At 41.6% G+C, this 25,197-nt stretch overlaps 1 protein-coding gene across 4 annotated transcripts in view; it reads left to right on the top strand.

The window, feature by feature from the left end:
• The window catches only part of FGF1 (fibroblast growth factor 1), a 70,824-nt gene that overhangs the window by 32,604 nt on the left and 13,023 nt on the right, over positions 1 to 25,197 (top strand). The window contains exon 1 of one of the 4 annotated variants that reach the window (XM_058173375.1): positions 1,542 to 1,617. The exons of 2 other annotated variants lie outside the window; for them this stretch is intronic. The gene's annotated coding sequence lies outside the window, so the exon portion shown is untranslated. Of the gene's footprint in view, positions 1 to 1,541; positions 1,618 to 7,548; positions 7,630 to 25,197 lie in introns of those variants that run through there. One more of the 4 variants, XM_058173376.1, reaches the window with a different exon arrangement.

Genomic DNA, 25,197 nt, shown 5'->3' with positions numbered 1-25,197 from the left:
AGTGGAAATTTTGAGTAGTTTGGAGAACCGGCAAATACCACCTCTGACTGGCCCCGCCCCCGTCTATTCTCTGCCTCCCGAGTCCCAGCTGATCGGCTAGGTCTTCTTTTGTTGCCCTGCACAGGAGAATGGAGCTGGAAAGCAGGTTAGTGGGATGGGAAGGGAATGCAGATTTTGCAATAACCTTCCCTCAGGAGTGTGGTAGGAATGGAGATTTTATAGTATCCTTCCCCTGCCACGCCCACCAAGCCACGCCCACAGAACCAGTAGTAAAAAAAATTGAATCCCACCACTACAGCAGAGATCCTGAATGTGGATTTCCTTGATGTAAGTACAGCATCTAATCCAGTGGTTCTCAACCTGTGGGTCGGGACCCCGTTGGGGGTCAAATGACAATTTGCCGGGGTCGCCTAAGACCATCTGAAATATGGGCAGTATACTTGAGAGTCGAAGAATCGCACTCCAATGGTTGACTCCACAAGCCAGCTGCAGGCTCTTCAAATCGCTAGCCGAATTCGGCTTCAGGCACGATGAATTAAAAAGGAGAGAAATCTTTGCTCTGATGTCTCCCTCTCAAGCCAGCTGCAATCACTCCCAATCGCTAACCTAATCTGGCTTCAGGCACGATAAACTTAATAGGGGAGGAGTCTCCGCTTTAATGCCTCCGTCCTCAAGGCAATCGCAAGCAGTTCAGATTGTTAGCCAATACGGTTTCAGGCGCGATAAATTCAAAATGAAAATAATTTTACGGTTGGGGTCACCACATCGTGGGGAATTGTATTAAAGGGGTTGCAGCACTGTAAAGGTTGAGAACCACTGATCTAATCAATATTCACATGGTCGCTTACTTTGTATAGAATTTTCTACATGGCCTTTTGCTGAAATCCAAAGTGGCTCCTACCTGCCCAAATAGTGTCTTTTGAATGCTCTCAGGTACCGAAGCAAGAGTGTGGTGTCTGGAGAACAGATCAGAATGATTCATTTGTTGTGGTAGGTCACTGCCCATCTGTTTGATGTCTTTTGTTGGCTGTAGTGACTAATGACACTTTCCATTTTAAACCGAAGAGGCTTGAGCAATGATAACATTATTTGATGTGGCTTGCTTGGACACATGATTACTCAGAAAACAGGGGAAGAAAGCCAATTTTTCCCTGCAACTCAATAAGCCATAATTTATTTGTCTTCTGCAGTCTACAGATAGTGACCAGAACTAAGGGCCAATCCCAGCTATCATTTCAGTATTAAGTTATTCACCAGGCATAAATGTTGCAAACCCCAGCTTCCCAGTTCAATTGTCTACATGGAAGAAACCTGCATGATGCTTATAAAGCAAAGTCTTAGTATATGTTCTAAGAGAACCCAGAAGAAAAATATGTAGACAGGGTCTTCCCCCCTGATTCTTCTCTGTCTCTGTTTCTTTCTGCCTCTCTCTCTCTCTCTCTCTCTGTATCTCTCTCTCTCTCTCTCTCTCTCCCTCCCTCTCTCCATAAATGAGTCAGTCTATTCAGTCAACTCTTTCTAGATCAGCAGATTGGTTGGGTCAGACCTGCTATTAAATGCTGAACTGAAGCAGGCAATTCATACGCAGGAGCCTTTCTGTGAGTCCCTTGTCACCAGGTAAGCAAATATCTTTCATGGCTGGGGAAGGGATTGATTTTTATGGATTGATTCCAAGGAGAGCATAGCAAAAGTTTGACACACGGAATATTGCTACAAAAACACTTTGCCTTACCGAAGTCAAGAGCCTCCTGTTGTCTCTTCGGGTACCCAAACTATCTTAATTATGCTCTGGAAAGATCGCAGATGGAATTGCTTCTCCCTTTTGTGGAAGGAGAGAAGTCCTGAACTGCTTCCAAAGAAAAAGAGCACACCACATTTCTCGCATTCTCTTAAAGTTTTGGAAACAAAGGAAAAAATAGATCAGAGCACTGGAATTAATTGGGAGATACAAAGAGATGCTTCCCTGTTATCCTTATATTCTATTTTACCTCTATATAAGCAAAGCTGCATCGGTAACTTTGAACACACAAATCCGGAGCCAGCCTCTGGATTGCTTCCTAGATGTGTCTCCTGAAAGATCTAGAAATTGGATACAGCTGAGAAACTATTTGTCATCTTTTGATTCTAATGGAGTACAGCCACTGCGCATTGACCTGCTTCTTAAAAACTATAGTTCTTGTTTTGCTCTGCTTGTAGCCCTCTATAAAACTAGATTCTTCTAGCTTATATGCAGCTAAAAACAAATAATAAAACTAGCTGATGCTTCCACTTCATGCTAGCAAAGTCTTGCATTATTTATGATTTGTTGTGTACTACTCGGATATTATTTTATTTGAGTCAGTGAAAACTGTAGCAAGTAAAGAGGTCTAGATTTTATTGTAATTAAACAGAGTTACAGATAGCGTCATTTTACTTTAATCCTTTATATAACTTCAATATCTACAATATGTAGTGATTGCCTTTTGCTAAATACAAATAAGGTATGAAGAATAATAACATTTAAGTATATTTGATCCTTTTTGCATTATATTTGTTATGAAGGTTCAGGTTAATGCTGTCTAGGAATTATGGAAGTTGACATGTAACATACTTCCAATAAGGCAATCTTCTCCAGTATGATACTGGAGGAAATTCCCTTATTGTGCTATGAACTACAATTTGCTTCACTATAGTTTGCAAGTAATCAATTAATTTTACCAAGCCTGTACAGCAGTCAATTTATATATGAGAGACTTAAGGCCTCCAAAGGGTTAATAAGTTTAAAAACAAGAACATACTATAAAAGTTACATTTCCCAGTGACAAGGAATAACTATAATTCATATACACAATAATGTACAGTATATCGAGAGACAAACAGTAACAATAACAGTGTTGGAAGGGACCTTGGAGGTCATCTAGTCCAACCCCCTGGTCACACAGGAGATCTGTACTAGGGATTCAAACCGCCAAAGTCAGGATACAAAGCCGCCTAGTCAGGATAGAAGATTAACTCATCAGGATCCACGCCTCCAGACCCAGCTGATGGCAATCAGGCCTGGCTGGACCCTAGGTTTCATAGGCAGGAGAGGCGGGAACAACAGAAGCAGGGGTGGGGCAGGCCTAGGAAGGGCTGAGTCATGGAGCCACACCCCACAGGATATATAAGCAGCAAGGGCTGCTATGTCTCTTCGTAGCAGGCAAATCAACTGCTTGACTAGAGCTGAAGTACTGTTTGTTGACTCATCGGCATCAAGGGAGATAACAGAGACACTTGGCAGGTGCTCGCTAGTTTGCTGCCAGAGCTGATAGTGCTGGCTAATTAAATCATCGCTCGGACTGAGGCAAGGGGGACAGAACAGTTTTAGAAGGCTTGATCTGGATCCTTGAAAGTGACAATCCTTAAGAGTAGCGATTCTGAGGAAGTCCTGTTTTCCGGATTTTAAAAGATGGGCATATACCAACAGGGAAAGCAGTCCTGCAGCTATTCAGGTCCTGAATTTGGGTGGATCTAAAGCAGGGGTGGGTTCTGCTTACCTTTACTACCGGTTTGCAACGGGAGCACACACGCACACTTCTGCGCATGCACAGATCGCCAAATATGACGTCAGGGCAGGTGGGCAAAGCCTACAGCTGCTTTTTCTACCAGTTCGCAAGAACTGGAGAGAACCAGGAGCAACCCACCACTGATCTAAAGGTCTGTATGGTGAATTGCACCTGGAAGCAAACCAGTAGACAGGGAAGTTCTCAAAGCAGCGTGTTACATAATACATTACTTTCATCCCTAACTGCTTGAGGTATTGTTTTCAGGACCAGTTGCAGTTTCCAGGTGATCTTCAAGGACAGCCCCAATGAAGTGAGCAAAAGGTATAAGGTGGCCAAAGCATGAATGGACTGTCAGGAGAGCCTCCTGATCCCAGGAAACATCATAATTGGGACACAAGATGAATCTCAATAAAACTTCCGAGGCACAATTACTACCAGTACTTATTTCAAGATTGACTCAGCCTTCCATCCTTCCAAGGTCGGTAAAATGAGGACCCAGATTGTTGGTGGTAATTAGCTGACTCTGTAAACCGCTTAGAGAGGGCTGTAAAAGCACTGTGAAGCGGGTATATAAGTCTAAGTGCTATTGCTATTATTTCCTTCCAGCAAAACCGAGTTTCCTCACCTTAAAAGCCATCTCTAAGTAGAAGACTTGGAGAAAAATCTATCTGGGGAGACTCTAAGACTTGACATTGACTTAATGGCATAGAATCATTTTTTAAAAAATCTATACAAGGGAGCATAATCTCATCCAGAGCCATAGACAGAATCCATTTGGAATAAGAAGACCTCTGCATTAAAAACCATGTTGCTGGGATTTATTCTAAGCCAAGTTCTCCTCATTTAGACTATCACAGCCTTGAAACATAAGGGCAGAATCTTCACCACATCTCCTCCTTGGCTTGTGTTAAGATAGACAACTGAGCATCATTTACATGTATGTAAAAATGAATGATATGCCTGACCCTGAATCAGCAGATGCCCTCCCACAGTGGCTTTACTGGAGCCGTGGTGCTGCAGTGGTTAGAATGCAGTATTACAGGCTAACTCTGCCCACTACCAGGAATTCAACCCTCACTGGCTCAAGGTTGACTCAATCTTCCATCCTTTTGAGGTTGGTAAAATAAAGACCCAGATTGTTGAGGGCACCAATAAAGGAGTGTAGCTCAGGGTTGAAATTAGAGGCCCTTGGTGCTCTCTGAGATTGCTTGTTTTCTTGCAGATGTTTCATTACCTTAACTAACACCAGTGTAGTGGTGGGGGCAATATGCTGACTCTGTAAATGGCTTAGGGAGAAAGCACTGTGAAGCAGTATATAAGTCTAGGTGTTATTACTATTGCCATTTACATAGGTAGGGGAAAACTCAACTTCGGCAGCACCACAAATGCAGAGGATCCTAGGCTCAACCTCTCACCATGCTTCCACTAACTGGATCCACTCATTTAGGAAGGGAGAGGGCTCCTGCAAAACAAAGCCTGCACTTCCAATCCTTGCATTTGATTTGATATTATGGGTCTAGGATACCATAATATCAAAATCCATTGAGATATCAAGCAGAATTAGGAGGGTGTTGCTTCCCTATCCTAGTTATACCTGGATAGTGAAATGTGCAACATCATAAACAACAAACCAACAAACAAATCCATCAGAAAAAAGCATGATCAATGTGGATTTGGTTCAATACCAGCCTTGAATTCTGATTGAATAGGTGGAGATATTGCAATAATCAGAAATTTATTTATTTATATTTTATTTATTTATAAATTTATCGGCAGTCCATCTTACTATAAGCTTGGTTGATGCCATGAGAACTGGTTGGTTTTGCACGATGCATTGACGCTGCTTATTACTAACCATGGTTGAGTGATGTCTTTCATATTAAGCCAAACCAATTGAGCCCGTGTTGTCCTTTAGTGTGGTATTAGCAACAGCAATAGTATTTAGGCTTATATACTATCCCATAGCACTTTACAGCACTTTCTGGGCAGTTTACATCAATCTGGGTCATTTTCCTGACCTTGGAAGGATAGAAGGCTGAACCAACCTGGAGCCCTTGTCTGGATCGAACTCCAGGCTGTGGGCAGAGTTTCCCTGCAATGCTGCGACTACATGAGAACATTCTGAATACTAATTAGGTTTCAGATAGCTAGTAAATCTGTTAATACTGATAAACCTGACATGGAAGCAGTTACCTGGAGCTGAGCTCAGCTTGAGGACATAAAATATTTTCCCCTTCTGTTCAATTGTGCCCAATTCTCAGAGAAAACTTGACAAGTCCCTGCAGCTTCCTTGGTAAAGGTTTTCAGAACTGGTTTGCTATTGCCTCTGTCCTAGGGCTGAGAGCAGTGATGAAATCCAAATTTTTTTACTACCGGCTCTGTGGGCATGGCTTGGTGGGCGTGGCTTGGTAGGTGTGGCAGGAGAAGGATACTGCAAAATCTCCATTCCCACCCCACTCCAGGGGAAGGATACGGCAAAATCCTCATTCCCACCCCACTGCAGGGGAAGAATACTGCAAAATCCCTATGCCCATCCCACTCCAGGGAAAGGATACTGCAAAATCCCCATTCCTACCCCGTCTGGGGCCATTTGCCGGTTCTCTGAACTACGCAACATTTCCGCTACCGGTTCTCCAGAACCTGTCAGAACCTGCTGGATTTCACCCTGGCTGAGAGTGAGCGATTTACTCAAAACATCCACCTGGCTTTGTGCCTAGGACAGAAGTAGAACTCAGTCTTCCTCTTTCTAACCTGATGCCTTAACCACAACATTAAACTGGCTCTTACCTTTAAGATATAGAAACCAACATTATTATTATTATTATTATTATTATTATTATTATTATTATTATTATTATTATTATTATTTAATTTTTATACCGCCCTTCTCCCGAAGGACTCAGTACCCATGTAGAAATATCAATATTTGGGGCCTTAGGTTCTTTTACGTTTTCCTCCTAAGAAACATACTCTGAAAAATATATTTTGTAATTTTATAATGTAATAGCCATGGTGGTGCATTGGTTAGAATGCAGTACTGCAGGGTAACTCACTGCTCACTCCAGGAGTTCAATCCTGACCTGACTCAGCTTTTCATCCTTCCATCGGTAAAATGATCCAGATTGTTGGGGGCAATATGCTGATTTGGTGAATCATCTACAGAGGACTGTAAAGCACTATGAAGCAGTATCTAAGTCTAAGTGCTGTTGCTATTGCTAATTTACCAAATTTTCCCTTAATAAAATTTTCTGGAAACCAGGTAAACTAAAAGTAGGTAGGAAATAATGTCAGATTTCTTTGTTGGCCTTCTATTCTGGTGCTCTCTGTTCAATGCTGGCTGAAGATGCTAGGAATTCTAGGCCAATATATCCAAGGGATGCCAAGTTAGGCAAATTCCTACATCAGCGGGAACACTGATAGGCCATCTTCCAACAGATTCTCATTTAGAGAAAGAACAAGAAAACCATTCTTCCCACTCAGCAGATCCAGCCTTCTGCTTTTCATCAGAATTAGCAGTGAGAGCTTTTCCATACAAGACAGTAAGGTTTTGCTTATGCAGCTATTGTGGTATTTGTTTAAAAATGCAGATGGGCCACACAGAATCCTTCTTTGAAATGTTAAAGCCTTCCTAAAAAGTCAGAAAGTAACACAGCTCTAAAAATAGAACACTATGTGATCCAGTAATCTCTGCTGACCGTACTGATTTGTTTGCAGATCAGTGGTTATTCTTTCAGCTGCTGGGTTCAACAGTTGTACACTGGAGAAACTCTGAATAAAATCTTTACAGTATTAATTGCTGTTAGTGGGGAAATTAGTAAGGGGTTTCTTCTCCAAAATTGGAGGCAAGCACTGAACGGTGAATTAAAACTGGATTTAGACGTTACTCAAGAACTGAGATTTTTATTGGCAATGAAGAACTCAAGACAGTGAACTGCTTGAATGTGAGGAGATGAGATGGCAGTGAATTGGACTGGGACACTAGGAAATTATGGTTATTGATGATATACGCCTCCAGGCGTATATACGAGGGCAGCAGTAAAATATTTTTCCCCAGGATGGAAGTAACAGAGTTAGACTTCCAAAGTCTAATTAGAAGATTATGAAGGTATGGTAAGTGTAATTGTAATGACTTTGTCAAATCAGCCTCTAGGTACGAAGTAGGGTAATTGGAAGAATCCGGAACTGGGATGTTTAGATGCTAGAAGGGAGGTTTGATAGAGCTGTAGAATCATTTCCAGAATCATTTCCTCTGGTATTTTATCAACAATATTCAGGACTTCAAAGCAGTTCTGATGTTTCTCCTGGAAAGGATGGATACATGCTCAATATCATGCAATGAAAACTGGTTAGTTTTCTTCTGCTGCTTTGGGTTGATTTAGAACTTATATAAGAGCATACAATGATCTGTTCCACATTCAGTCCCTGATCACACCTTGATAACTGGATTCTTCTATGGTACACATTTGTATGAATAATATAATGCATTTCATTTTTGGGTGCTTTATCTGGTAAATACACTGTACATTTTATTTTGCTTGTTTGAAGGCTTTGTTACCAATGAAGAAATTATCAGGTTGGCAAAAACCGATAAGTCATTCTCTTGATTCATTCCTGATTCCTAGGCGATACAAGCCAAATTATATATTCAAATCTCCTTAATATTTGCAACTTTGGCATCCAACCACAAACAGACTACATATTCTGTCAACTTTCGATTGAACTAAAACTCATCAACCTCTTCTTTTTCTGCATCAATGGTTGGAGTATGACTTTGGATAATTGCCATATTAAAGAGTTGTCTGGAAAATCTAATTGATATTATCTGATCATTGATGACATTATATATCCAAGTACTATCTTTGCTGATTTTTTTCTGATTATAAAAGCAATGCCATCGGTTTTCATGTCCTGAGTAGTAAAAGTCATAATCTTTTGATTCAGAGTATCCAGTTCCAGTTCATTTCTATTCGCTATTTGTGCCTAAAATGTTGTTCCGTATTAGAAACATTTCATCTTTAATGCAGTCTAAGTCTCCTATCTTGGTCTGAAAGTACGACTGAAGGGGATTCTGATAATCTACTTCATTCAGGATCCCCTGAAGCTGTTATGTGACCACTTTCTTATAAACCTCCCTAAAAAATAAAGGTTGGATACTGGAAGGAAATTGCCCAGCATGATTAAGATTAGTGAACCTACACAATTTTAAAATACGAAGGGACAATCTCCTCTCTCTAGGAAGACATCACCACCATTAGAACCCAGCCTCCTGTCACTTCCCAGGAGACCTCTGCCAACCAGGAGAATCATGGATCTAATAAATAGATGACCAAAGTCAGTCCTAAGGAATCTGTCTACTTCATCAGGTTCAATCAGATTCTTTAAACAGAGCAAGACTGCTCTGGGTAACTCTATAGAAACTGTATAAAGAAGGAGTGCCAGATTTGATTTCATTGAGGGCCGCGTCAGGGTTGTGTTTGACCTTGGAGGGCTGGGGAGGTGTGGCTATGGTGGATGTGGCCATGCTGGGCATAGCCAGCTCAATGTCACTTATGTCGGGGCACCCGTGGTGGCCAAGTGCTAAGGTAGGTCTCAGACAATGTCGGCTGGCGGCCCCCAGGGGGAGGGCCTTCTCTGTGGGGGCTCCTACCCTATGGAACGAGCTTCCCCCTGGACTCCGACAAATACCTGACCTTAGGACCTTCCGCCGCGAACTTAAAACCTACTTATTTCGTCTTGCTGGACTCGCTTAAATTTTATATTATTAAATTGATTTATGGGTTTTAAATTTTTTAGTAAATTTTAGAGGGAATATTTTTATCTATAAGTAGCCAAATTAAATAGGTTTTTTAAGGGTTGTTTTTAGTTTTGTATTGTGGTTTTCTTTCTGTATTTTATTTGTGGCTGTACACCGCCCTGAGTCCTTTGGGAGAAGGGCGGTCTATAAATAAAAATATTATTATTATTATTATTATTATTAGACCCTCCCTCACTCCATTATTATCTCCTTCCTTCCTTCCTTTTCTTCTTTTTCCTTCCCTCTTCATTCTCTTCTCTTCTTCCTTCCTTATTTTTCTTTCCTTCCTCTCTTCCCATCTTTTCTTCTTTTTCTTTGTCTTTCCTCTTTCCCTTTCTCCTTTCCTGTCCCTTCTTGCGTTCTCAATTGCAAAAGGGCAAACATTTCTCCTTTTGTTTTGGTTTTAATTTGTTTTGATAGCCCTCTGCCAGTGAAAATGGAGCTGCAGGAGGCCAGTGCAGCTGAAAATGGGGTGCGGGGCCGCACATGACCTCCCAAGCTCCATTTTCACTGGCAGAGGGTTGCAGGAGGCCATTGTGGGTGAAAATGGGGCACAGGTGGCTATGTGCAGCCACCCCGAGCTCCAGTTTCACTGGCAGAGATGCCACCGGTTGGACTTTTGCTGTTTCCAGGCTGGCCCTGCAGGTAAGATCTAAGCACCCTGTGGGCCAGATCCAACCTGCAAGCCTTAAATTTGATACCCCTGGTATGAATGGAGTGGCATTTTATCTGAAAAATGCTCCACAGTCAATAGGCAAGAGATGGGGAAAATATCAAAGCTGATCATTAATTGAATTGGACTTGCCATGCTTTCCAGTATTCCTATATTTTAAGATTGATGGATCACATTCAGTTCCTCCTTTATATTTCAGTCTGTGGCTGTAAAAAGTTTTATCTACCGTATATACTCGAGTATAAGCCGATCCGAATATAAGCCGAGGCACCTAATTTTACCACAAAAACTGGGAAAAACTATTGACTCGAGTATAAGCCGAGGGTGGGAAATGAGGCAGCTACTGGTCAATGTAAAAAATAAAGATAGAGCCAAGTAAAATAACATGAATATTTATTTGAACGAAAAACAATAAAAGTGCAAAAGGGGGAAGGAGGATTCCCAGCTTTAGAAAATTTAGAACTACGCCGCCTTTGGTATGACCTGAGCATAGCTCATAAAATTATCTGCTACAATGTACTTCCTATCAATGACTACTTCAGCTTCAACCACAACAATACACGAGAACACAATAGATTCAAACTTAAAAGTGAACCTCTCCAATCTAGATTGCAGAAAATGTGACTTCAGTAACAGAGTTGTTAATGCCTGGAATGTGCTACCTGACTCTGTGGTCTCTTCCCAAAATCCCCAAAGCCTTAACCAAAGACTATCTAGTATTGACCTCACCCCATTCCTAAGAGGTCTGTAAGGCGTGCATAAGAGCACCAGCGTGCCTACCGTCCCTGTCCTAATGTTCCCTTTAGTTGTATTCCTTTTATGTATTCAATTCATGCTTATATTTATATAATTATTTAATATGTATTTGACAAAATAAATGAATGAATGAATGAATGAATAGAATAGAATAGAATAGAATTTTTATTGGCTAAGTGTGATTGGACACACAAGGAATGAATGAATGAATGAATGAGTGAGTGAGTTACTTCAACAACATTGTCTCACAGAAATTGACAATACAACTGCAAGCATGAAAATGAGTCCTCCTTTAGCTTCCAAGGGACCAGGGTGCCTCTGAAGGTCAGTGCTCTAAGCACTAAGAACCCAGCACAAATCTAAGCCTGTATGCACACCAATAGTGAAAATACCCTGCACAGTGTCTCTTGGCAGAGAAGGTTAATTTTCATAGACGTTGGGGTGGCTCTTTTTTTTTTTTTGGCAGGGCAATAAGGGTCTCTAATATCATTAAACCCAAGTGTGAGGAAAAGACAGCAGCTAAAATGTTAAGGCCAGTTGTGTGACCTTCTCCAATACAGTTGGCCTGGCTGTTTGCCAAAACTTAAAACACCCTCCCATCCCCCTCCTGCTAAAGCTTCTTTCTTAAAACAATTGTGGTCTTTGCCTTCATTGTGCCAATCGACTTTAGAAGTCTGTGTGTGTGTGTGTGTGTGTGTGTGTGAGAGAGAGAGAGAGAGAGAGAGAGGAGGAGGAGGAGGAGTGCAAAGGGGAAGGAGGATTCCCAGCTCTAAACAAAGGGGAAATCCCGGAATGCCAGCGAAAGGCGGTGCTCACGTTCCTCCTCCCTTGCTCAAAAGCCCCAACATGATATTGGAATTGGATGCCATTATATACCTGCTGAGGATAATTTGAATAACTTGAAAGATATAAAAGCTCTAAACATATTTGTTTAAAAATCTAAAATCTATACTTAAAATAAATGAATATAAAGTAATAAAGTTCTTTAAAGTTGTAATTCACTTTGCTGCTGAAAAGAAAAGAAGCTTAACACCTTAAATGGTATTTATTAACTGAAATATCATCAAATCAAATATATAATGAGGTATATTATAATGACCTTTGTTTTCAGAAAGAAGCATGATGGAAGTTTTTCAATAAAGGGGAAATATAGAAAAACTTAGTGTCATGCTCATATATCATCTTTACAGATGTTGTTAACACTATACTATGGCAGCATATGATGGTACAATGTTTCAATCAATTTCAGGATGAAAACTCATCAATGAGGAGGAGGAGTATAATTTATTAACCTTGTATGATATCAGTTTCTCAAGGACTCTAGAAGGACCCGAGGAAGAAATCTCTGCCCCTCCCACTTTCCCTTTCCAACCCAGCCTTCCAAGGGGACCTTTGAGGAGAAATCTCTGCCCCTCCCACTTTCCCTTTCCAAGGCAGCCTTCCAAGAGGACCTCTCAAAAGAGCGAAAGCTTTCTCCTGGCCGTTTACCACCACCACACCTCCACGCCCGGCCATCCTAGGCTGGGTTAGAAACGAGGGGGAAGTTCAAGGACCACATCGATGGCACGAGCTCAGATTGCCGGCTGGGGATGATGGGCGCTGCAGTGCGATCTCGGGAGAGACTAGGGGGGAAGAAAGAATGACTGTTTCCCCACACCCTAGGATTGGGGAAAACATTGACCCCCCCCCTTAGTTGCGGGAGAAGGGTTGCGCTTCAAAGCGGTCGCCTCCATCCATCAATCCATCCTTCCTTCCTTACTTCCATCCATCCATCCATCCTTTTTTTTCCCCCAGCGAGCGGTGCGTGTGTGTGACATGCAAGCAAGACGTCTCACGGGGCGTGTGTGTGTGTGTTTGTGGTGGGGGTCTCGTCCCAGCCACCCACCCACTCGCTCCCTTTCCCTCTTCGGAGCGTGGGCTGTTCCCGTTCGCCTGGCCTCCGTCCTCCGATCTCCTGCGCTGGGAGCGGCGAGCCAGCGAGCAACCGGGCACCGCGGACTTTGGCAAGGAGGAAGGTGGGAGGAAGCGGAGCTGCCGGCTGTGGGGGTTGAGGCGTGCAAGAGGAGTGGCGTGGAAAGGCCTTTTGTGTGTGTGCGTGTGTGCGCGCCTGTGTGCCTAGGGAGGAAGCGGAGCTGCCGGCTGTGGGGGTTGAGGCGTGCAAGAGGGCGCGCCTCCTCCTCTTCCTCACGCTCGCTCCTCTTGCACGCCTCAACCCCACCATCCCCACCCTCTCCAGCGTGAAGGTCACCTCCTCCTCTTCCAAGCGGCGGCGGCGGCGGCGGCTCGGCTCCGGCTCCGGCGGGCGCCACAGCCGGCAGCTCCGCTTCCCTTCCACGGTCCCAGCCCGGCCGAACGGTGAAGGCGCCATGCCGACCGCCGCCCCGCTTCCCCCGTCCGGCTGGATTGGGCCCGGCTTGGCTTGGGTCCGCGCGGCGGGGCGGGGGAGCCGCCAGCCTTCTCGGCTGAGGGAGGGAGGGTTTCCCCGAACGGTGAAAGCGTCGGCCGAGAAGGCTGGCGGCTCCCCGCCCGCCGCGGACCCAAGCCAAGCGGTCCCAATCCAGCCGAACGGTGAAAGCGAGCGGCGCCGGCATGTCGCTTTCACCGCTCGCTGGACTGGGACCGTGGAGGGAAGCGGAGCTGCCGGCTGTGGCGCCCGCCGGAGCCGGAGCCGCCGCCGCCGCCGCCGCCGCCTGGAAGAGGAGGAGGTGACCTTCACGCTGGAGAGGGTGGGGATGGTGGGGTTGAGGCGTGCAAGAGGAGCGGCGTGGAGGAAGAGGAGGAGGCGCGCCTCTTGCACGCCCCTCAACCCCCACAGCCGGCAGCTCCGCTTCCTCCCTAGGGCACACAGGCGCACACACACAAAAGGCCTTTCCACGCTCACTCCTCTTGCACGCCTCAACCCCCACAGCCGGCAGCTCCGCTTCCTCCCACCTTCCTCCTTGCCAAAGTCCGCGGTGCCCGGCTCGCTGGCTCGCCGCTCACTCCCAGCGCAGGAGATCGGAGGACGGAGGCCAGGGCGAACGGGAACACTGCACCACCAGGGCTTCCCCGCGCCAATGCACAGCCCGCCAAGTTTGCGCCGTCCGCCCACCAGACACGGGAATGGGGGCCGGCCTGGGGGCGACAAATCCCGCGAGACCTCGGCGGGCCCGCTCCCCGTCCCTCCCATGGGAGTCCGTTCGGTACCCCCTCCTGTGCGGGGTTCCCGAAGACGTAGACTCGAGTATAAGCCGAGGGGACGTTTTTCAGCACAAAAAACGTGCTGAAAAACTCGGCTTATACTCGAGTATATACGGTAATTGTTTTAGGACTGGATTGTAGTCCTAAAATTTACAGACTTTGCCTATAGTCGTGTGTGTGTGTGTGTGTGTGTGTGTGTGTGTGTGTGTGTGTGTGTGTAAAACAATTAGATAAAACTTTTTACAGCCACAGACTGAAATATAAAAGAGGAACTGAATGTGATCCATCAATCTTAAAATATAGAAATACTGGAAAGCATGGCAAGTCCAATTCAATTAATGATCAGCTTTGATATTTTCCCCATCTGTGTGTGTGTGTGTGAGAGAGAGAGAGACAGAGAGAGAGAGAAGGAAGGAAGGAAGGAAGGAAGGAAGGAAGGAAGGAAGGGATTTCCACCTCTTCTTCTTTTCCCTACCTTTCCACAGCATTACTGTAGAACCTTCTCCAGAGAGATGGATCGTCACATAATGTGTCCGAAGTAGAATAATTTGCACTTGGTCATTTGTGCTGCGAATGAGAATTCTGATTAGGTCTGTTTGATGATGCAGTCTACTACAGTACAAAAATATTTTATAATTTTTGTCTACAATTATCTATTGCGTGGATTTGAATCTACTGTAGTTTGTTGCAAGGATTTGGCGTTCACCAATCGGATGCCCCACTAAAATTAATAACACTGCAGTGCCAATGACTCCGAGCCAGCATGGCCAAACCTTTACATTAATAAGCTTTCCATGGTTTCATTCAACTCATAAATAGCAGGTCTTATCTGATATAATCTATCTGTAATAAAACAGCTGGTTATATTCTCCATATTTAATCTTTTCAGCAGTTAGCTACAATAATAAGATTTCACCGTTCTATTTTAACAATAAAAAACCTCTAGAAGACCAAAAAAGCAAATCTCCCTAGATGTGCAGTTCTGGGTAATAATTAAATCCTTGCTTCATTCCAAATATTTGGGTTTGATGTTGCTATAAGTATTAATCAGAAACATGACCACAAACATCATACCTTCAAGTATTAAGAATATTTAACCAAAAACCAGTGGTAGAATTCAGATTTTTTTACTACTAGTTCCGAGGGTGTGGCTTGGTGGGCGTGGCAGGGGAAGGATACTGCAAAATACCGATTCCCACCCCATCCTGGGGCCAGCCAGAGGTGGTATTTGCTGGTTCTCTGAACTACTCAAAATTTCCACTACAGGTTCTCCAGAACCTGTCAGAACCTGCTGAATAGCACCCCTGCCAAAAACCCATCCGGTCCCAGAGGTCTGTTTACTTTCAGATAGATTTTCTTGTCTCATCCTATAAATACTGATGGGTTTCCCATAGCAACTTGCTTTCACTGTTTATTGATGGACATGCAACCTTGCATTACCACCTTAATCTTGTGTTTGTTCTGAAAAAGATTAAATTTTTGCAAATTCTGCCCTATCATTTTCAGAAATAATTGTATAACTATTGTTCTTGCAAAGTGGATGGGGAACAATTATTTTTGATCCTAATTTTGAGTACTTGGCACCTGTCCTGAACCAATCTCAATGAGCATTTTTACCCTCGAAATAGTAATGAATAGTTGTGATCCATCCCCAGCCAGTTCTTTTAATTGTTTCCCCCGTTTTTGTCATTTTCTTCTCAGGTTAATTTTATGATCGGGGTTTTTTTTTCCCTCAGGGATTACAGCTTCTTCATGCTACTCGGTTTTAAACCTTACTACTAAGAGTAAAAATAAGCAATTTTGTAATATCCCCTCCTGGTTCCTCTTCTGTACTAGATGGGGGAGACTTTTCAGGCAGAAAACTCATTGTAGGTTCTCTTGCACAGCTATTTTTCACTGCATAACCTCCACCTCTGCTTGGCCCTAAATAACCTCATAATCTTTATTTTTAAACCTGCATTACTGCAGTTGTGGAGGGGTGCATGAAGTTAGTAGCTATTAAGCAACCCAAAACAGCTACTGGAGAAGACAAAAGTATAACTGCATCTAGTTAACTTTACTGGGGAAAGGAAGCACTCCTCCTCCTTCCTCTTCTTTAAAATGTTATTTGATGTACTTCGTCATCCGCTTGATTTATGCAGCACATGTCACAAATAGAGTGCTGTTGTAGGTTTCTAAAAGCACATTCCCTGTGACGTGCCCCTTCAGCTGCCACTCTGTTCTGGAAAACTATCACCAGCATTGGATTCTTATGTGACAGGGACTGCAAGCTTTTCCTTCTCCTTGTTACGTTAACTGTCTCTTCGTTTTTAAATAAGACTTGCAGGGAAGCCATGGGTTACCAGTAAACAATCTGGTCAGCCCTACAGCTATTGCAGAACTGAGATCTGAGCTTTCCATACCCAATCAGGATTTAGTTTCAGGGCAGAAGAAACAAAAATCTTCAGCAGTGCTAAGAAAAGGACAATGTTCAGTTTTAATAAATTCATAAATAAGCTGAAATTGAATCCTGGAAGAACCAGGACAAGCGAAAGATTTTTTTTATTTATTTATTTACTTTACTTTCCAACTTGTAAGTAAAGTTTGGGATTTGCTACCACGAGATGTGGTGCTGGTTAGAGCAAGTCATAGAAGTCCCAGTGGCTAATATTTATTTATTTGCTTGCTTGCTTATATATTAATTTATTTTTCAAATTTAATTATCCTTGATGGCAGCATGTGCCTCTGGAGCAGTGGTGAAATCCAAATTTTTTTACTACCGGTTCTGTGGGCGTGGTTTGATGGGCGTGGTGTGGTTTGGTGGGCGTGGCAGGGAAAGAGTATTGCAAAATCTCCATTCCCACCCCACTCCTGGGGGAAGGATATTACAACATCTTCATTCCCACCCCACTCTGGGGCCAGCCAGAGATGGTATTTGCCGGTTCTCCAAACTAATCAAAATTTCCGCTACTGGTTCTCCAAACTGCTAAAAATTTCCACTACTGGTTCTCCAGAACCTGTCAGAACCTGCTGGATTTCACCCCTGCTCTGGAGGGCTTTTGATGAGACGACATAGGCTTCCTTATGCAGCTGGATAGCCATTGTGAGAACATTTGGCTCAACCAAATGGACCAAGAGTCTGATACAGCAGGACCAGAGATGGGTTTCAGCAGGTTCTGACCAATTCTGGAGAACCAGTAGCAGAAATTTTGAGTAGTTCTGGTAAATACCAATTCCGGCTGACCTCGCCCCATCTATTCTCTGCCTCCCGAATCCCAGCTGATGGGGAAGAAATGGAGATTTTACAGTATCCTTCCCCTGCCACGCCCACCAAGCCACACCCACAGAACCAGTAGTAAAAAAATTTGAATCCCACCACTGAGCAGGACACTGATTATGCTCTTATAAAAGTCCTGTTTCCTTGAGAACTTGTCAAGAAAGCTAGCAGACTTAGTTTTACCAAAAAAAATCCACCTGATGTATTCTTGTATATGAACAGGAGAGTCTGCAGGGGGTCAAAAGATCAAGTCGATGACCACAATCATAAGATCAGAGCCCTGTCCTTTTTCTTGTGAATTGCATAAAATAAATCTCACAGTTGTGGCTGCCACTTTCCAAAGGAAGGCACAGATGTCTGAAATATCTTTTGATTGAAGTTTGTCTTATCCTTAAATGAACTCCTGTGGAATAAGGTTTAACTTTAATAAGGTACTATTATTTCTGCACCAGCTTGATCGAAGAGTCTTCTTTGTGATCAAGTGAATATATCATTTTTGGAAGAAAACAGCACTTCAGCCAAGTTAACACTAGATGTCCCCCTTGCAAGCTAATTCACTGTTGTCCTCAAGAAGCAGGCAGAACTTTGAAAACAGTTGTATACCTATTGGCGGATTAATTCAACTGTTTTACTGAGCCATTCATTCTGCGGCGACATTCAGATTTATTTTATATTTTATATTTATTTGTCAATCATATATAAGATAACACGTAAGAGTATAAACATAATTTGGATACATGAAAACAGTAAGTAAAAAAGGAATATTAGGACAGGGACGGTAGGCACGCGGGTGTACTTATGCACGTTATGACAGTTAACGTAAAGTAGGAAGGAGGCATTTACACTTGTCTCCTTCCTACTTACCTACAAAGAGATAAAGAAAAAAAAGCAACTAAGAACAAACATACACCCAGGTTCAAAGAATACACTGCTAGTGTATTTGAGTGCAATGCATACATTTTAAGGCCAACTGTTGCAGCTATAATAATATCATATGTCTGTTCATGTACCATATATGAAATTGTACATGTACATGTGTATGCATGTATATACAGAGAGTATACACACACATCTATATGTATGTACACACACAGAGAGAGAGAGAAAGAGAGAGAGAGAGAGAGACCATAGACTTGTAAGGAGGTGAAGACACATATTAAAACCTGAATCGCTTAACTAATATTCCCTTGTACAATCAAAATTGACACTAGGATTTGAGACCCGAGCACTGTGCAATGGAGTGAGTTCCCATTCCTGACCCATCTCCTGTCCACCTAGTTCAAAAGCATGCAAATCCGAGTAGATAAATAGATACCACTTTGGTGGGTAGGTAACAGTATTCTGTGTACCTTGATGTATAGTCATGCTCACCACATGACCATAGAAATGTCTTCGGGCTATGCTGGCTCCCTCAGCTAAGAAGTGAGATGAGCACCACCCCTTAGAGTCGGACATGACTGGAAAGAGAAATCTTTATCTTTATTTTTGAAATAAAGACAAAGCAAAAATAAAACCGGTGAGAGTATTAGGAAGGTCATTTAGGCACTATCCGAAAATAAGAAATATATCATCAAGAAAAAAGGAAAAAGTAGAAAAGATTCAATATGTATATGTGCTGATATATATATATAATATATAATATAATATAATATATAATATAGGTAGAAAAGGTATAGAAAGACATCAGAGAGTTGAGCTTGACTAATGATGACTATATGACACATATATGCAAGTTTCTTGGCACCAGATACAAAATTGGTTTGCCATTGCCATCTGGAATAGGACTGCCTTCCATTTTTAGGAAAAAGTGTTAGTGAAAGTCATAGTCCTTGATGCATACTGACCTTTGACTTGTGTTAAAAGGAGTCTTCAGAAAGTATTGTGCTGGTCCTTTTGTGTCTCCACTAGTTTCCAATTCATCTTCAAGACCAATTCAAAGTGTTGGTTTAGACTGATAGATTCTACACATCTTAAGATGTTGATATCTGACAGAGCAACTTACAACAATTCTTCAGCAAACATCTGGTTTTATTAAAACTAAATCAGCTTAGCAAGAGATTGGAGCTCTGCAAAACTTTCAAGGGTGCTTCGCTTCAATTAAAGTTTGTGCAAATCACCCCATCAAAGCAGTTTCATGAAACTGTGCTCCTAAGAGTATAGTGGTTGCTTCACTGGAAAGGGCAATAAGGGCCACTTCTGGCTAAGAGAAATGCCAAAGAGGAAGGTACTTTGTGTCATGAACAATGTCCTACAAAATAAAAAAATACTGTCCTGTTTCCTAAACAGCTTTATAGGACATAGCTACACCAGGGTTTTTCAAAACGAGAGTTACCCAATTTGTAGAGGGGTGGGACACAAATTATTCAGTAACAATAATAATAAATTATTATTATTCACAAATGTATAATTTTTAAAAAGTATACATTTTTTTTAAAAAAGTTATTCAAACAAGCAGTGTACTTACACTGTCAGAAGGCTCTTCAACTTTATCCAAGCACTATGTTTGCACTGGCAAAGCAGGGAACAAGGACCAGAATGAGTTTTGAATGATTGCTCAAGCCCATGGGTCTTAGCTATCTGTTAAAACCATCCATCAATCAGAGCACTTTATTTATTAATATGATTTCTACATGCTAAACTCTCTTCTTCTGGTATGGAGACTTCTGTGTACAGATTCGCTGGACATCTTGAGATTTGTAATTATCCTTTTTTTCAAGAAAAAAAAACCAGAGAAAAGGGATGAAAGGAAAGAGTTACTGGACAGTTACTCATAAGAATTTTCTTTATTTTCTATTGGTCAAGTGTGTTTGGACACACAAGAAATTTGTGCATAAGTTCTCGGTGTATATAGAAACAACAAAGTGATAAATCATAAATCTTAAATTATAAGATTCAATCACAAGTTATACAATATAAACAACAAAGTGATAAATCGTAAGATATCAATAGGAGAAGGTAATTGGAAAGATGAAAAGGTTATAGCAATATAGTCCTACTACATGGGTTTAGCAGATGGCATGAAGGAAAAAACTGTCTCTGTGCCTAGTTCTTTGGCATGCGATGCCCTATAATGGTGTCCTGAGGGGAAGAATTGAAACAGTTTATGTCCAGGTTGTGAGGAGTCTGTAGATATTTTCTCAGCCCTCTTTTTGACTCTTGCAATATACAGGTCCTCAATGGAAGGCAGGCGGGTTGCAATTGTTTTTTCTGCAGTTCTAATTATCCTCTGAAGTCTGTGTCTGTCTTGTCAGGTTGCAGAACCAAACCAGACAGTTATAGAGGTGCAGATGACAGACTCAATAATTCCTCTGTAGAACTGGATCCTTGGGCAGCCTGAGCTTTCTGATTTGTCAAAGGAAGAACGTTCTTTGTTATGCCTTTTTAATGATGGCTCTAATGTTAGGTGTCCATTTCAAGTCCTGGGAGATTATAGAAGCCAGAAACTTCAAGGTCTCTACCGCTGATAAAAAAACACTGTGTTGTTCGATATTGTAAGAAGTGGCAGAATAGGAGGGCTCCTCCTAAAATCTACTATCAGTTTTAAAGTGTGTTCAGTTCCAGATTGTTCTGGCTCCACCAAAGAGCTAGTTGTTCAACCTCCCATCTGTAAAACAAGAACTACCATACCTTTCAAGTTTATTGTTTTTTGTTAAACTTTATTTTTCTTCAACTTTATTCTTTCAGTCTATTAAATCTATTTTTAATTGCTTTCGATGCAGGTTTAGAAGAGTAGAAAAACATCTGTCTTGTACGACGGTTCCTTTGGATGAAGTGTTGAGCCTGTGAAGAATGTCAGTGGCAAACTTTCCACTTGGCACTGTAACTGCTCAACCACAAAAAACTAAAGAAGTTGGACAAATGTAATTCCATAAACGTTATTGTAGGAGGCAAGGGAAAGGAAGAGATATTGTTTTCATACAAGATGATGGGGGTGGGGGGAAACCATGAAATGTAGACCTTAAAAAAATAGCTCCCATCTCCCTTCCAGAGAAAATAGAGAGGAATTCTCAGATCTCAGGCAGATGAAAATTCAAGCAGAGTACAGCGAAAGATGAATAACAAATCTTTAGTTTTAAACAGTCAATGGAGCCTTTAATCAGTAAGGAGATAAAGATAAATATGAAATCAAAGATTTAGAAGAAGATTGGATAAATCAAGATCTGAGAAAGAAATGGCATAGATCAGGGGTCTCCAACCTTGGTCCCTTTAAGACTTGTGGACTTCAACTTCCAGAGTCCCTCAGCCAGCAAAGCTATGATTTGTATGATTTGTATGATTTGTATGATTTGTATGAGTTGATTGTCAAGCGTCTGAGTTTTGAGCATATGACCATGGAGATGCTGCAATGGTCGTAAGTGTGAAAAATGTTCGTAAGTCGCTTGTTTTAGTGCTGTTGTAATTTTGAATGGTCACTAAATGAACTGTTGTAAGTTGAAGCACTTGGAGGTTTATCTGTGTCCTCAGCATCACCTAAGTAACCCTCCAAGTGCTTCAATGACCCTCTAAAAGGATGCAAATGACCAGCTGTCTGCAAGGAATGTAAATCCTTCCATTCCTAACTATCCTGTCAGAGCTGAAGAAGCTTCTTGGATGAGAAGTGAAACATCTTCAAAAAAACAACAACAAGAAAGTCCAGTTGCCTCCTGAAAAAGCACCTTTGGGACAATCATAGTTTATGTAGATGTCCTTACAATCACAAAATACTGAGATTATGCAAAGCAAACCACAATTGTGCTATTGTAAAAGAGGGAAAAAATAAACTTTAATATGGATTTTGTACTTTTTAAGATGAAAATTGTTTGGCATTTTTAAATGTGTCCTTTTCTTAAGTGTACACTTACGAAGAACAACTTTTTTTTTTTGAAAGAACATATCTGAAAGTACATTTCAGCCAAACTAAATTCCATAAACTGCCCTATTTCTAATCTGCTCCATTAATCTGCAGTAATGGATTGCCTTGCACTATTATTCCAAGCCATTTTATAGCCACAGAATGTTAATAATGTTCCTTCAATGAGGAACAAAAATAAATAAAATGAAGGACCATGCAAGACAAGCTTTCAAATTTTTTTAAAATATAATTGCATTTCTTAGGAAGCCTAATACTATTGGAATTTCTTTTTAAAAGATGATTGATTTGATTTGATTTGATTTGATCTGAACTGAACTGATTTACATACTGCATTTCTTACTGGGTGGTGAATACAATGCTGTCCTCATTTTTTCCCCACAACATACTTGTGGGATAATCTAGGGCAGGGGTGTCCAAACTTGGTCCCTTTAAGACTTGTGGACTTCAACTCCCAGAGTCCCTCAGCCAGCAAAGCTGGCTGAGGAACTCTGGGAGTTGAAGTCCACAAGTCTTAAAGGGACCAAGTTTGGACACCCCTGATCTAGGGTGACAGAAACTAACTAGCACAACCTTATTCAATAAGTTCCCATGGCTATAAGGGGATTTAAACCTTGATCTTTAAATCCTGGCTCTAAATTCAACAGTCAATTAATCAAGGAGAGAAACTACCTAGAACCAAGGAGAAATTTCTTGACAGTTAGAACAATTAATCAGTGGAATGGCTTGCCTCCAGAAGTTGTGATTGCTCCAACATGTCAAACTATTCAACATCACCAACAATACAGCTACCCTTCAAAAAGACCTTGACTTTGTATCTGAATGGTCTAAAACTTGGCAACTCCAAATCTCAACCAGCAAATGCTCTGTCTTACACATTGGAAAAAAGAATCTAAACACTTAAGTACAAGCTCGATGGACATTACCTTACAGATGACCGCCACTCTGTCAAAGATCTTGGAGTTTTCATATCAAATGATCTAAGTGCCAAAGACCACTGCAACTACATCGCAAAAAAGGCTTTAAGAGTTGTAAACCTAATCTTGCGTAGCTTCTTCTCCAGAAACACTACACTACTAACCAGAGCATATAAAACATTTGCTAGACCAATTCTTGAATACAGCTCGCCTGTCTGGAACCCATACCACATTTCAGACATCAATACAATTAAACGTGTCCAGAAATATTTTACAAGAAGAGTTCTCCACTCCTCTGAATACAACAAAATACCTTATACCACCAGACTTGAAATCCTGCGTTTAGAAAATTTAGAACTCCGCTGCCTTCGACATGACCTAAGTTTAACTCATAGAATCATCTATTACAATGTCCTTCCTGTTGAAGACTACTTCAGCTTCAATTGCAATAATACACAAGCACACAATAGATTTAAGCTTAATGTTAACCGCTCCAATCTTGATTGCAGAAAATATGACTTCTGTAACAGAGTTATTAATACTTGGAACACACTACCTGACTCTGTGGTCTCTTCTCAAAATCCCCAAAGCTTTAACCAAAAACAGTCTACTATTGACCTCACCCCATTCCTAAGAGGTCTGTAAGGGGCGTGCCTAAGAGTACAAGCGTGCCTACCGTTCCTGTCCTATTGTTTCCTTTCATTATATCCAATTAATATAGTTATTACATACTTATGCTTATATATATATGCTTATATATTGTATAGTTATTTCATGCTTATGCTTATATATACTGTGTGACAAATAAATAAATAAATAAATAAAAATAAAACATGGAAAGTTTTTAAGAAGAGTTTGGAGAACCATTTGTCTGGTATAGGGTCTCCTGCCAGAGTAGGGAGTTGGACTAGAAGACCTCCACAGTCCCTTCCAACTTGTTATTCTGTTATTATAAGCACAACGCTATACTGGTTCTCCTTCCAAGTAAGTGGCCCTTAGTTCAATGCCACACGGTTCCAATAATCTTTGTTCTGTAAGCTTACACATACCTGTGAAAGGAATTGGAACTGAAAGACATCATCCATGCACCCACCCATCCACCAAAACTGCAACAGAATCATTTGCCAATCCATATAAGTGGGGGGGGGAACTTAGGTAAACAGTGGCATAGAAGCCTGTTGACAAGTTCCAGATAAAGCTCTGAATAACAAGAATAATTTGGCAGAGTTGACAAGCCACAGCCCAACATTTGGATGGGTTGGGTTGTGATTACTAATCAGCTAGGATCAGTTAATTTTTTGCAATTGATGTCACCCAAAATAACTTTGAAACACCTATGAGCTTATACTCTCATTTTTTCCAAGTATTATTTACAATCTACAAGAAAAAAATTACAGAATACTAAAATACACTTAAAATTGCATAATTAACCAAAAAGAAACTTGTCCATTGTTTCAATATGATTCTTTTAGTCAACAGCCTTACTGCCCCTATGCTCGATATAATAATTCCTGATAAACAGTCAGTTTCCAAAGCTTTGGTATATAGTTCAACATTACATTAAAATCTTTAACATTTAAAGCAAGGATCCCCAACCCCCAGGTCACTACCGGGCCATAGGCCACTCAGAACTGGGCCTTGCAAACAGCAGACAAGCGCTTGCATACGTAGCTTCATTTCCATAAGTGACACATACGTCTGCCACTCACACAGAACCATCCCCTCTCCCCCCACCCCAATGCCAGTACACCAAGCCAGAAAGGTTGGAGACGGCTGATTTTTAAAGAGCTCCCTGTTATTCCACTTATATATATTATCACATTATTCCAAAAAAGATATCAGACAATCAAATGACCATATCATACAAGTCGTTGAATCCTCAAATTTTCTAAACCACTAACATAGAAAATCTGATGTATATCCTTTCAAATGCATCCTTTAGGGAGGCCAATATATCCTAAATACGTTTTTTATAACTCAGCTTTAATTTTAGATACACAGACATTTTTTAAAATGTGAATCCACTGATAGGGCCATTACTGGAGATTCCAGTTCTTTATGTTTGGAATGTCCCAGAAATATCCACCTTCATTGTATCCATGAGCGTCTATGTCTATGTCTGTCTATGTCTATGAACATAAAATCTAGTTTTATTTTTGTCATGGATTCCATCTTGGGTGTCTGCTTGTGCTCTCATTCATGGCTTCTCCTTTCATAGCCATTCACCCTCCAAATACCTTTGATGGGC

The sequence above is a fragment of the Ahaetulla prasina genome, chromosome 2 (genome assembly GCF_028640845.1).
Source record: "Ahaetulla prasina isolate Xishuangbanna chromosome 2, ASM2864084v1, whole genome shotgun sequence".
In the NCBI taxonomy this organism is placed as follows: Eukaryota; Metazoa; Chordata; class Lepidosauria; order Squamata; family Colubridae; genus Ahaetulla; species Ahaetulla prasina.
Note: the sequence above shows the minus strand (reverse complement) of the source record. Positions and strands in the feature narration are given on the sequence as shown.